Source organism: Lissotriton helveticus, chromosome 12, assembly GCF_964261635.1.
Source record: "Lissotriton helveticus chromosome 12, aLisHel1.1, whole genome shotgun sequence".
Taxonomy (NCBI): Eukaryota; Metazoa; Chordata; class Amphibia; order Caudata; family Salamandridae; genus Lissotriton; species Lissotriton helveticus.
In genome coordinates this window covers 508,795,551-508,810,690 of record NC_136073.1, presented here as the reverse complement: position 1 = coordinate 508,810,690, position 15,140 = coordinate 508,795,551, and positions in this window count along the sequence as shown.

Genomic DNA, 15,140 nt, shown 5'->3' with positions numbered 1-15,140 from the left:
GGCTTTTTTTCTCCTTTGCGTTTGGAACAGCACACGTAGAATACTGTTCTATGAAACTCATCACTGAGTCGTCTGCATCCGTTCCAAATTTAGGTGCATCCTTGATCCACAGCAACATATGTATATGAGGAGCACCTCTTGCTTGGTACTCCTTCCTCCAGAAGAAATCCAACACCTCTCCAAGAGGTGGATTCTTCTTATTCATGATGAAAGACATCATACCTTCAAATCTATGATTGAAGTACCTACATACATTGACTGGATCCAAAGAGCACAGTTCTCCGGGTGTCTTGAATTCGATGTTTTCTACGTTAGCATTTGCCTCTCGTAGAAATTCAAGTAAGTCTTCCCAGCCATACTCAGCACAGCTCAAAGTGAGGAACCATGTGGGAGTTCCTAAGTTCCTCAGCATACATTTTAAATCACCATGACGACGGTACCAGTACTCATTAGTACCACGCTGACACGCCATGAGATTAATCAGGTGAGAATCCAAAATACTGTCTTGGACATTGACTTTATCCATTAAGTCACTTGCCGAGATGTTTTGCATGTGTATACCACTTTTCAAGATGTGGTTCACTGCATATGACAGTCCAGACAGATCGCTTTCAAACAGGAGATGAAACAAATAAGGAATGCATTGTCGAAACCTAGGATCTCCTGCATACAATCGCAAAGTCCGGTATTCAGAAGCAGGAATTTGATGAGGTCGCTCATCATATCTTCCTCCCTGACCTGTTGGAAAAAGCTGTGGGAAACACCGAGCTTCCAAACTTTCCTCCCAAACACTAATGGGACTCCCTTTCGCTTGTTTCATTTGAAACAACTCAATAGCATTCCCCATGACTTCCTTGGAATGCAAAGGATGAACACTATAATGTTCATATATTTCTTCACTAGTACAGGGTTCTACTTTCTCAATTTGACCAGCACACAAATCGCTATCCTCTTCCTCACTTACTTCCTCTTCTGCAACATATACATTTTTATAGTATTTATTATATTTTTTCAAATACAATGTTGCCCTTTTGACTTTCCTAACATCTACTAAATCTTGCCATATTTTCTTATTCTTTGTCGGAACCCCATTAACTAAGATAACCAGAGGTTCCTCTTCCACTTTTTCTACTCCAATTGTGTTAATGTTTTTCTTCAAATCTAGAGGCAAATAAACAACTCTTCCCTTTAATCCTCTCTGTAAATCTGATGGAGGCAATTTCCCTGTCTTTGGCTCCATTCTTACAATAGCCTGAAAGGGATGGATACTTTGAATCAAAATAGATTCATAAGTATTTAAATCCTTCAATTCAGAAGGAATTTCAACCAATTCCAGATTATTATGAACTGCTCTAGCAGGCATCTGGTTTTGATTTAATTTGTTACAACAATAAGTACACACACGTTGATCCAATCCCAAATCAAAACAATTTTCTACCATCAAGTATGTTGTAAAATCCTTCCATTCACTATTATTTTCCCTTTCACTTTTTCCATATAAATCCACTAACTTAGTCTGATTCTTATAATAAGTGCGTCGACAACACACACAAGTGAAATTTGGCCTCTCACTTGATTTCACCTCAAACGTCGCAATTTCCCTCTGGAAATTATCTGTACTGGAAACCTGTACACTATCTTCCACATTACTCTCTTCTTCTTGGTCAATTTCAACATTCTCCTCTTTACTTCCAAAGTAACAAAACTCAATTTCTTCACATATATTTTTCACATCTATTTCAGAACCATGCAAAAGAGCAGCGCATAATTGTTTTAGCATAATTGCTGGACTCTTGGCATAATACAACATTCTAACTAATTTCCTCACTTTATTATGATGCACTGCTAGCATCCTGAAATGATGAAAAACACTCTGGCATACTCTCCTGGAAAGACAAGCCAGTGAATGACCATGCAAACCTATCACTTCTCTCACTCTGCAAGGATCTAATTCTTGCAACAACTTCATTTTCTGCTTCAAACTTTTCTTACTAAATGACCGTATAAAATCACAAAGCAAATTGATGGAATCCTGTCGTACACTGCAAATACTACTACACTTCCAGGTGTACACAGGACCCTTAGGACGTCTCCCTAAAACCTCATTACCTAACACCTCTTCTATCTCTGTTCTCACAAGTTTTTCTTTTTCAACTGGACAACCATCTTTCACTTCATAAGCTCGACCACTGGTGTCAACTGCATGCACCAAATCATTATCCTGGAAATAACTCTCCTCATTAAAAAATGCCTCAGAGCTTGAACTATGCATCCATTCTCCAGAAAAAACTTCACAAAAATTACTACGATTAACTATTCTCTTCCATCTACTATTTCTTTTGAAATCATAAATTACCTTGTTTAGCTTCCTAATTCTATTGATTGTCAAAATAAATAACTTACGTTTAATTTCAAAGGCCTGATCAATAACTTTCTCAACTATTTTTTTTCTCTTATAAAAAACCACTTTCTGCTGACCTTTCTTAATATTTTTTAACAAATTCCCAATTATCCTGTTGCGGAACATTCGTTTACGAATATCCCTAAACTGTTGTTTCCTTCTACTTTCATGCATAGAGTTATCTCTTACTCTAGCAGTAACATTTCTCATTGGCCTTTCCTTACCATTTGAATTCGGTCTCCTTTTCTGGAGTGAAACATTTTCTGTAGTAATATTTTTTTTACTACACATATTTCTTATGACTGTTTTTCGACTCTTACCCGGTGCTTTCTTGGTGACTTGACAAATCTTTTTGTTAGAGGACTGCTGCAATATTCCATGCTCCTGCTGTCTTTGACGTTTTCCAGCCTTTCTTACTCTTTCTTTGCTAGGCATCCTAAAATCTTGAAATAATGTGCAGTTGAATCTGTGGTAAAATATAATAAAAAATGTTATTAACCACTATTACCCAACAGTAAATTAATAACAGTCATCAAAAACTTAACACACTACTTAAGTATATAATATACTGAAGCCTATCTTCAATTTTTCACTGAACAGGACTCATCTCTTCTTAACCTTGGATAAACCTCACCTACTCTGTGTCCCCTGCACATAATTAAATGTAAAGGGGCAGATTTATATTAACTAGCACATCCCCAGGGATGCACCAGTTAACGTGCACCGCTGCTCTGCCACCCACGGTGTGCCGCATTTACAATCAGATAGGACAAAGCTACATCAAAACCCTGCGCCTGCTTGAAGCAGGCATAGATCTTGACGCAGGTAGGCTGAAAGCTAAAGCAACAACTAAGTGTCGTGTGCAGAAGTTACAAAAAAGGAAAAATGGCGTTTAAACCAGTAATGAGACCATGCTAACATAATACAGAGTAAAAATATCCAGGATCTACATCAGTTTGGGGTTCACGAACCTGGCAGGTACAAGGCACTGAGGCTTTCCACCGTGCATGTCTCATCCCAAAACATATGTTGTTTGTGAATGAAACAATTTCCCAGACCAAATGCTTTGGATTGGCTACTTCTAAAAAATTAAACACCCCTACTATCCCGGAGTTAGAGGAATACGATGGTTGGAGTAATTTTACTCGTTGTCTATTAAAGATTTACAGGCCCTACTCCGTAATTCTTCCTTTAACATTTCCAGTATAAATCCAAAAGGTTGACTGCTTTGGCAACGTGCCTTATCCACGGTTTAATAACGCTGCCTTTTGCTTTATATAAGTTTTCAAATTGTATGAAATATATACCAATAGGTCGTTATTAACCTTTAGGTAGTGGTTTTCTTCATCAAGTCTGGTCGCTTCCATACACATACAGATTTTCAAAGATGATCAAGAACTTTATCTGAATGGAGAGGAATGCACTGAGACGCCAGATCATTCACTAATGTGTAGGCACAGACAGTTACACGGTTCATGCAACAAACACCGACCAAATATGGCTTGCGTGTTGCAAGGCACGCCAGTTCCTGCTATCATCCCCACGTTCAAGTTCTTGGAAAATGGTAGTTATTTGATGCTCAATAATGAAGATTGTTCTGGGTTAATTAAAAGTATTCATTTTATCGTAACAGTAAATGAACGGGTTATTTGCTGCAGAAATGTTCTATTTCCTCCCACACATGAACATAGGGAGTTTTCAATCTGGCCACAAATACCAACCTTGGGAGCACATTTCAACAGCATGGCAAGAATAAGAGCTCTTTTGTCTCAGAGAGAGGTGGCCTTGAGTTCGGCCCGTGAAACTTTCGTGCTTCACATAGCGAACACCCGTACAGAGGTGCAGACCCTTTTAAATACAGATTCGACTTTGCATTTCAGCAAGATTACCCATTCATTTCCATGCAGCAGGAGGCCCATAGGAATGAAGGTGCAATTTGCGATTAGCAATTACCTCATCGCAAATTACGAATTTTTCCGACGGTGCAGGGGTATCTCAAGAACACCCTGCTGCACCCCTGAAAAAAAAATTTGGGGTCATATGGCGCACATAAATTTTGAAAACATTCCTTTACCTCAAAAACGATTTTCAACTCATAATTTGAAAACACTGCACATGGGGAAATGACTTAAAATGTCCTTAAGACACATAAAAGCATTTTTTGATTGCCTTTGCAGCATGTTTCAGTCACCTTTAACATGCCTATGTAACGGAAACATTCAAAATCTAAATTTGCCATGCACAGGTGGGAGCATATTTACAAGCAATTTGCTCCACAGACAAACTTCTTACATTGAAATGGGAAAGACTCTCAATTACCTTATAAAGAAGCAGACACCATTATGTCCTTCTCATCAATATTAAAACCATTGCTTTTTCTCAAAAACGATTTACAAGTCATAATTTGAAAACACTCCACAGCTCCTATGCACATAAAAGCCCTGTCAGTACTAATACTTCACATTTTCTCCAATTACAATTTCTCAAACAAACAAAATCTATTTGTGAAACACTTGAGACAAAGCAACATTTGAAAAACACAACTTTCTTCATAATTTTCTCCTTAAAGCACACTATTTTCTATCTAAATTAAAGAAATTTTTTCTCACCTTAGCAAGTACTTTGAGTTTCAAAACAGTCTCAGAAACACACCAATTTGTCTTCAGCAGAGCAAAAGGTATGCACTCCAGAGTCTGCAGCTATCAAAAGCACAGAAATGCTGTAATTCCTCACACAGATCTCTCATGTCACCCAATCAAAACTCTTCCCTCACTTTTTTTCAAAGCAAAACCCTTCCCCCCTCTGCCCCCTCTCTGCTTTTTCTGCATAGCAACCACCTCTTGCAAGACCTCTCACACAACAATGTTGCAATTGAACTCTGAACTCTCAGTGCACCTGCATATCCAAAGCATTCTTTCATTTAATGATTTTTTCTTCGCCACTCAAAATACATCTTTCAACGAACTCATCCATGCACACTAACTTTCTGTTTTCAGCAATCAAAATCCACCAATCACTCTTACTGCTTCATTAACACAGAAACTCCTCAGTTTTTTTCATTTTACACTCTCATTTTTTCAACTGCCATTTCATTGCCACACTTCATCTGACTGCAGGAGAACCTTCTCTCGCCATGTTTTCTGTCTGGATTGTTGGACATAGCTACATCTATTGGGCTCAAAGGTACGCTGAAAACAGGAATTTACCTAACCTCAATTTACAAGATGTGGAAATTAAGTGGTTTGGCCACAGAGGATTAAAATGTCACCAATTGATACCATTGGTGAAAACCTTTATGCATTTGCCAAAACCTGACCTGTTAATTGTGCACTGTGGAGGTAATGATTTGGGCACTTTGACTGGGGTAGGTCTGGAAATGCTTTTAAAGGACACCTTTGAGCAATTGATGGCACTTTTTCCTCAGACTGCCTTGGTATATTCAAATATATGCCAAAGACAGAAATGGAGGTGGTCGAACCAATTTTGTCCACAAATTGAGAAATCGAGGAAGCATGTAAACAAATCTGTTTCAGCTTACATGAGAGACCATGGAATGGGCTCCCTGTACAACAATAACTTGCGTTACTACATGCAAGATATCTACAGAGGAGATGGAGTTCACTTCTCAGATGAGGGCAACAGAGTTTTCACTCTGAATTTAAGAATGTGCATTGGTACCTACTTATAAGTACCTAAATGTACCATAAACCCAAAAGCTCTTCTCAGAGCTACCCTACATCTGATCACTCACAATTATTATTGTACTCTAACTTTTTTCACTAATTTTCAAGAAAGTACGCTCCCCAGAACGCTTCCCGGTTCGCGAACCGAGCGCACTCCACGCAAAAAAACTAAAAAAACGGTATATATTTTTTTGCCCTGCGAGAACCTTTCAAAGCCTCCACATCAAACCTAGGGGGTCAGGGACGATCTACTATGCCCCCTTATGGTCATTTGCCCCTTCGCTTTGGCCTCCTCTTGTCTCTCGATCCTACCGAGAGACAAGATGGCGGCCGCTACGGACTGTTTGGAATGTTTACAGACGCCGAAAAACCAATCAGCTTCGCAAACCTCCGTAACGCGAAAAGTACGCGAAGCGGAGCGCTGTTACAGATATATATCTTTTTTTGAACGTTAATTTCTCAAAATCCACTGGAGCACATATATTGAGACCTAGCAAAGGCACATCGGGCTACCAGTCCCTACAATTTTGCCAAGTTTCGTGCAAATCCATTCAGCCGTTCGATTATTATTATTATTTTTTTTTTTGCCCCGCGGGGCCCTTTTAAAACCTCCACATCAAACCTAGGGGGTCAGCGAGGATCTACTATTCCCCCTTATGGTCATTTGCCCCTTCGCTTTCGCCTCCTCTTGTCTCTCGATCCTACCGAGAGACAAGATGGCGGCCGCTACGGACTGTTTGGAATGTTGACAGACGCCGGAGAACCAATCAGCTTCGCTTCACAAAGCTCCGTTGCGCGAAAAGTCCGCGAACCAGACCGCTGCCTGGTCCGCGCTTACAGATATATATCTTTTTTTAAACGTTAATTTCTCAAAATCCACTGGAGCACATATATTGAGACCTACAAAAGGCACATCGGGCTACCAGTCCCTACAATTTTGCCAAGTTTCGTGCAAATCCATTCAGCCGTTCGGGCTAAAAGTGAGGCCAACCGCCCTATGGAAATTAACATGGGAAAAACGCGTTTTGGGACCCCCCTTTTTTCTCGGCCCCCCCTTGACGAACCCCCCCCAAATTTTCAAAGGCTGCTCAGAAACAAAATGTGCCATTTTCCTGAAAATTTCAGCCAATTCCGTCCACAAACGGCAAAGTTATTAGACATAGAATTTTCAAAAAACCCATAGAGAAAAAATCCTAACTATATATACCTACTGGCGACCGCCAGTAGGTAATATATATATATATATATATATATATATATATTCACTGAAAAAACCATAGGTTATAGATCATATATAGTTAGGAATTAGCATTTACAAAACCTTGAAAATTCATTGAAAAAACCATAGGTTATAGACCATATATAGTTAGGAATTAGCATTTAAAAAACCTTATTTTACTCACACAAAACCATTGAAATTCCATATATAGTTAGTTGCACTAACTATATATCGCGCACCCGCAATCCACTGCTGATGATGTCACATATTACATCATTCATGACATGGTCAGTGACATCACTGATGACATCACTGATGACATCTCAAATGACATCACTGATGACATCATCCAGTGACTGTGTGTTTCTGTAAAGTTTAAATATGTTTTACATATTGAAGAATGAGTAGATGTAGAAGTGTCTGGATGAAGGATTTAGTAGGTGCGTGACTGACTGTATGAGTGAGTGATTAAATGTGTCTCACTGAGTGCATGGCTTAGTGACTAAACTGTCTTAATTTGTGCATCATTATGTCTGTTGTTCTGTAAACTGCTGCATGTGTTGGTCAGTAGCTATATGAGTAACTATATGGGTTATTGATTGATTGCCCAAGTATTTGTATGGGAGACTGAGTGTGTGTGTGGCTGGCTGGGAGGTGTGTGACTCTGTGCAGATCAATGTGTACTTGTATCAATGATTGTATAAGAGAGTAAGTATGTGTTAGTATATGTTTCAAAATGTAAGGTGCTCTATGTTTAACTGTATAGATTAGAAAATGGAAGTGTGATTGATTATTTACAGGACTGACTAGGTGTGTGAGTAACTCCATGGATGAGTGACAGAGTGTGAGAGTCTGTATAGGTGTATGAGTGCATATGATAGTGTTGTAAAGATGAGTGATTGTATGTATGAATGATTGTATGGGTAAATGAGTGAATGTGTGTGTAAACTTAGGAATCACTGAGTGCGTATGTAGTAACTAGTATTGGTGAGTCAATGGTTTCAAAAATTATACTCTGTATTTAACACTGGGTGTAACAGAGGTTATATTAAAGTGTGAGGAGATGCATTGTATTGTCACATGAACGATATCATCAGTGATGTGGTCATTGATGTCAAATGAGATGTCATCAGTGATGTCATCAGTGATGTCATTTGAGATGTCATCAGTGATGTCATTTGAGATGTTATCAGTGATGTCATTTCAGATGTCATCAGTGATGTCATCAGTGATGTCATTTGAGATGTCATCAGTGATGTCATCAGTGATGTCACTGACCATGTCATGAATGATGTAATATGTGACATCATCAGCAGTGGATTGCGGGTGCGCGATATATAGTTAGTGCAACTAACTATATATGGAATTTCAATGGTTTTGTGTGAGTAAAATAAGGTTTTTTAAATGCTAATTCCTAACTATATATGGTCTATAACCTATGGTTTTTTCAGTGAATTTTCAAGGTTTTGTAAATGCTAATTCCTAACTATATATGATCTATAACCTATGGTTTTTTCAGTGAATTTCAATGGTTTTTTAATAGCAAATATCATAAGCTGTCGAATGTCAAGTACGTGGTAAGTGAAAACATTTTCGTGTTTATGCACACTGATCTGCTTTGAATGGTGCCCCCCCCCCTCATTTCTATTAGGAGTACTCTCTCTTTGCACATAGTGAAGGGTAGTTAACGCAGGCCTTTGCCCCCGTTGTAATACGTCGTGCCTGCTTCTCTCTCCATTTGATTGATTGTTATCCAAGTATTTACTGTTTTAGAATTGGTTCTCTTTGGTTCATTCTCTATTTACAAACAAACACAGAGTCGCAATACTATGTTTAGTCTTTGCAGAGAACGAAAAATCGTGTAAAAAAAAAAAGAAAAGGAATCGAGCAAAATCAGTAGGCCACTAACGGGATCTCTTTTTGACCTCGCTAAAATAGAAACATTAGGAACAACCCCTCATGACAAATACAAAACTAGTGAAATGAACTGAACTCCACACAATGATGGCTGCAAAACAGCTCGGCTCCGCCACCCACCCCGCCCAAAATAACGATAAAGAGCGGCTGCCATGATTGGCTGCGGAATGGCCACGACGGAGCTACGAAATGGTACTGCTCTCATGCTAACCCCAGCTTCAGTCTGAAACATCCAGAAACACTGTAGACTACCAATTCGATCAGTTCCGGTAGCGCCCCAATGTAACCCGGTAGAGAAGAACTAGCACTCCCCTCTTTGACTGATGGTTCTTGTTGCCTGTCCCTTCTGTTGTCATTTAACAGAACTATTTAGCCTGCTGAAAGGGGTTGTGTTCCGACCGCTGGTTGGTGGAGACATTTTGACTATATTCTGGACCTGCGTTGTCGCGTAATGCGTCATATGACGCGCCGCGTTAGCGCATCCGGAAGTCATCCGGGGCGCGCAGCGCGTAACGTAAGCATAACAAGTCATGTGACTTGTTAATAAAACTTTTCATTGGTTCATTTTACTTTTCTTATTCTAATGATGAAAGGCTTGGTCATATGACCTAAAAATTACGCTTTTTATTACTTCCGACCATTATTTTTTCTTAAATATATGTTATAATGTTCCAGGCTAATGTACTTTCCCGGAAAATTTACAACTGTCCTGCAAGTAAAATATATTCTTTTTTCGAAAAAAAGAGCGTTTCTTCGTCCCACGACGGAGCCGTTGAGCAAAAGAGGGTCGACCTGCTGTCTTAGTCGCCGATACGCCTGAATATGAGATTCTTATCGATCACTTTATGTTGCAGGAATAGAAAACACAACAGCCCTTGACCATTTATCTTTACTGCGTTCCTTCGTATTATACCTTTTACCCTTCATGTAATTGGTCTGCTTTATTTCACTTGCCTTTTAATGATTCTAAAACAGTGACTATTATTAAAAACTTTACCAATGTATATACTACTACCATGTTTTCTTTTAAAAACCTTTATTGTGAAAATTTCATTATACAAATACGAGCCTATAACCACGTGGGCCTGCCACGGAGCAAACTGTAATCGTATATGATGAGTAGACATTTACACTGTAGAGGAACGTAACGGGCGGGCCATTAGGTTGCAAGAACTAAGGTGTCTAACAGTTACGGAATCGGTGGACGTACATTTTATAATTAAAATACGACAGGGCCAGTTACAATAAAATTATCTAGATATACATTTGCGGGCAAGTACCATGGGTGACGTTAATTCGAACTTTCAATAGTACAGTAATCAATAACACATCAGAACTTAATATCAATAGGGATGTCGAAATATTCAATCAATTCTCGTCCCCGCCCGCCATGTGCTTCAAAACTGCATACGTATCTCGTGATTTCAAGGTTCTGCAACCAGTACACAACAAGGAGTTACGAGTCCCATTTATTCCGGCGCCATTTTGGGCGAGGACGGGCAGGTCCAGGATATAGTCAAAATGTCTCTACCAACCATCGACTATGATGATGTTCATATGCTGTATTTATTAGAGTAACACTCATCTGTCCACATGAAATTAATTTGCCACAATCTAAACATGTCATTTTAATCTTTCCAAAGTTCTTCTAAATATTTGGGACCGTTTCCCTTGCCTCTGATGCTGTCAGTGCCACTTCTTTGATGAATGTACTAGCAGGTCAGGGGTTCTCCTCCAAATCTCTCTTTTATGCAGCACTATAATTAATTGGTGCCACCTCTCCATATGACGATGCATGGTATAGTTACCATAACTATATTTTTTTTCGGTTCCTCTGGAGAGTTCATCGTGGCAGATGAAGCGTGTAACGTACCGGGCATTTACCTTTTTTTGCATGTACAGGAAAGGAAAAAAAATCGAGCGTCCGAGTTCTAAGGTGTCCCAGGGCCATTTTAGTGGACCAGGCCCAAATCCAAAGAACAGGCCGCCATTTTGAGAGTCCTGTTGCAGCCGCCTGTCGCTGTAGCATCAAGAGCAGCCGAAACTCAGCTGAATGGCAACTGAAACGGTAAAGGGGCACCCCACTACAGCAGACGAGCCTCCACCTAGGAAGGCCCGTTCACGCCGCCTACCCCCCCCCCCTTCGGGCACCCCACGCCGTTATTCGGAGCAGTATTGTAGGATGGCCACACCAGTGCGGCAACTTGCTAGACATCACCTCGGTGGTAACCGAATCTCAACGCCTTGTGGTGTCTTCTATTCAGAAAACATTGTTATGCTGCCTTCGACCTATTCGCCGCAAGTGCGCACACAACTCAACTGCATAGCTTGCTAGACACCACCTCGATGCCATCCGGATCTTGGAATCTCAGCGCCTTTTGGTGTCTTCTCTTCAGAAAATATTGTTGCGCTGCCTTTGGCCCCATTCGCACATCGGTCCGCTACTGACGCCATCTCACAGGCTAATGGGGCGCCCCACGCCGACTTTCAGCATTGTAGGATGACCACACCAGTACAGCAACTTGCTAGACATCACCTCGGTGCCATCCGGATCTCGGCGCCCCACTGCAGATGAAGTGCCTCTCAACTATGAAACCACCACGGTGACATCCGGATCTTGGCGCGTTGTGCTGCCTTCGGCCTATTCGCACATCGGTCCGCTACTGACGCCATCTCACAGGCTAATGGGGTGCCCCACGCCGAGTTTCAGCATTGTAGGATGACCACACCAGTACAGCAACTTGCTAGACATCACCTCGGTGCCATCCGGATCTCGGCGCCCCACTGCAGATGAAGTGCCTCTCAACTATGAAACCACCACGGTGACATCCGGATCTTGGCGCGTTGTGCTGCCTTCGGCCTATTCGCACATCGGTCCGCTACTGACGCCATCTCACAGACTAATGGGGCGCCCCACGCCGAGTTTCAGCATTGTAGGATGACCACACCAGTGCACCTTACTAGACACCACCTCGGTGCCATCCGGATCTTGGCATCTCAGCGCCTTGTGGTGTCTTCTATTCAGAAAATATTCTTGCGCTACCTTTGCCCCATTCACACATCGGTCCGCTACTGACGCCATCTCACAGGCTAATAGGGAGCCCCACGCCGAGTTTCAGCATTGTAGGATGACCACACCAGTACAGCAACTTGCTAGACATCACCTCGGTGCCATCCGGATCTTGGCATCTCAACGCCTAGTGGTATCTTCCATACAGAAAATATTGTTGCGCTGCCTTTGGCCCCATTCGCACATCGGTCCGCAACTTAGACATCACCTCGGTGCCATCCGGATCTTGGCATCTCAGCGCCTTGTGGTGTCAGTCAGAAAATATTGTTGCGCTGCCTTTGGCCCCATTCGCACATCAGTCCGCTACTGACACCATCTCACAGGCCAACAGGGCGCCCCACGCCGACTTTTACCATTGTAGGATGGCCACACCAGTGCCACAACTTGCTAGACACCACCTCGGTGCCATCCGGATCTTGGCATCCCAGCGCCTTGTGGTGTCTTCTATTCCGAAAATATTGTTGCGCTGCCTTTGGCCCCATTCGCACATCGGTCCGCTACTGCCGCCATCTCACAGGCCAACGGGGCGCCCCACGCCGACTTTCAACATTGTAGGATGGCCAAACCAGTGCGGCAACTTACTAGACACCACCTCGGTGCCATCCGGATCTTGGCGCGTTGTGCTGCCTTCGGCCTATTCGCACATCGGTCCGCTACTGACGCAAACTCACAGGCCAACGGGGCGCCCCACGCCGACTTTCAGCATTGTAGGATGGCCATACCAGTGCTGCAACTTGCTGGACACCACCTCGGTGCCATCCGGATCTTGGCGCGTTGTATTGCCTTCGGCCTATTCGCACATCGGTCCGCTACTGACGCCGCCTCACGTGCCAACGTATTTTCTCCGCATTTTATACCCTATGCCGCATAACAGGTCATGTGACTTGTTTATAAAACTTCATTGGTTCATTTTACTTTTGGTTTCCTAATGATGGAAGGCTTGATCATATGACCTAAAAACAACACTTTTCATTGGATGAAAACTTTTTTTTTTTCCCAAACGATGAAAGCCCCACCTTGTTTCTGGATGTTTCAGACTGAAGCTGGCGTCAGCATGAGAGCACCACCATCTCGTAGCTCCGTCGTGGTCATTCCGCGAGCAATCATGGCAACCGCTCCCCACCAGAAGCCTACAGGAGTCGGGGGCCCCCAAAACTTTTGATGAATCCTCAAGGCGGAGGGGACGCTTTCGAGAATGGGGTCCAAGACCTAGCAGACAAGCGTCCGATTTCCAAGGTGTCCCAGGGCCATTTCAGTGGACCAGGCCCAAAAAGGAAAGAGCCTGCCGCCATTTTGAGAGTCCTGTGACGGCCGCCTATCGCTGCACCGCAAGAGTGGGCGCAACTCAGCTGAATTGCGGCTTTTGACACAGTGGACCAAAAACGGACGGAATGGCAACTGAAACGGTAAAGGGGCGCCCCACTACAACAGATGACACTCCACCTGGAGAGGCCCGTTCACGCCGCCTCCCCCGGGGCGCCCCACGCCGTTATTCGGAGCAGCATTGTAGGATACCAAAACCAGTGCGGCAACTTACTGGACATCACCTTGGTGCCATCGTTCTGCTGCCTTGGAACTATTCGCACAACAGTTTGCTACTGATGACCCACCCCCCGCGACGCCCCACGCCGGAAATCTGGACGTTGTGCTGCGTTGGGACTATTCGCACAGCCGACCGCTACTTCGTTGTTTTTCCCTAAAAATGTTTATATGTTATTACTATTTTCGTTTTCTTGTATATATTTATAAGTTATTAAAGTTTTATAATCTTACTACTTTGTCGGAGTGCTATATATTTTTAATGTGACACATAATTGTAAAAACTTTGATGTACAAAGAGTCATCCCTGGAATCTTCCGCTTCAGGCTCGGTCCCCTCCCCAATCACAATACAGGATGGTTTTCAGATAATAGGAACGCGTCTGCTGTGACGGATCTCATCGAGTGTGGGCCTTGATCTACTATAACTCCTTTGAAGAGGGGTGATTCTTTACAGCTGGGGCCATAAACTACATCTGCAGGGCTAGCTGATACCCTAGGACCAGCCTGGACAATCGGACACAGAGGAAAAGGAGTGTCAGAGGGTGCGGTAGTGAATAGGGCAAAAGGGAGGTGTCGGGCGGGCACATGGTGTGATTCTCAGGGAAGAGCAGCGCAGATGGGGGGAGGTTTATTACCCATGCATAAGACAGAGAGCGGGGGTGACCACTGCCTAGGGGAGATGCTTGCGAGGGTGGGGAGCCATGCTAAGGATCGACAGCGTGCACAGAGTGGGTCTGGTCAAGGCATCTAAAATGGCTGCCGTGCACGACAAAAGTGTGGCATTTGAAAAAAGACAGGATGGCGCAGACAATGTTTTTCAACACTTCCTGATTTCCTTCGAATCGAACGTTAACAGACGTTGGGGCATATTACCAAAGTTAAGCGATATTTATCCCTAACGATGCTTAGCAACGATTTTTTTACCGCTAAGCATCGTCAGAAATGATCGCAGATAAACCTTGCTATTATCAAGGTTTATCGCAAACACGATAATAAACGACCGCAATGCATTAATATCGCGATATTCATGCATTACCGAGCTAATGCTCTTAGCCATGTTATCCACCTCCCATTGGATAACATGGCTAAGAACTGCTCAGGGCAGTTGCTAGCTTTTGGAGATATTCGCGCTTATCTCGAATATTTCCAAAAGTTGATAATAGGAGATAACGATGTTAGCGACTGTTTCCAGTCGCTAACATCTTGGCATGCCCACTTTGCATGTCATTAGTGATAAATATCACTCACATGCAAAGTGGGGCCCAAGATGGTCGCTATCTCCTACTAGCCGTCGCTAACTGGTGTTAGC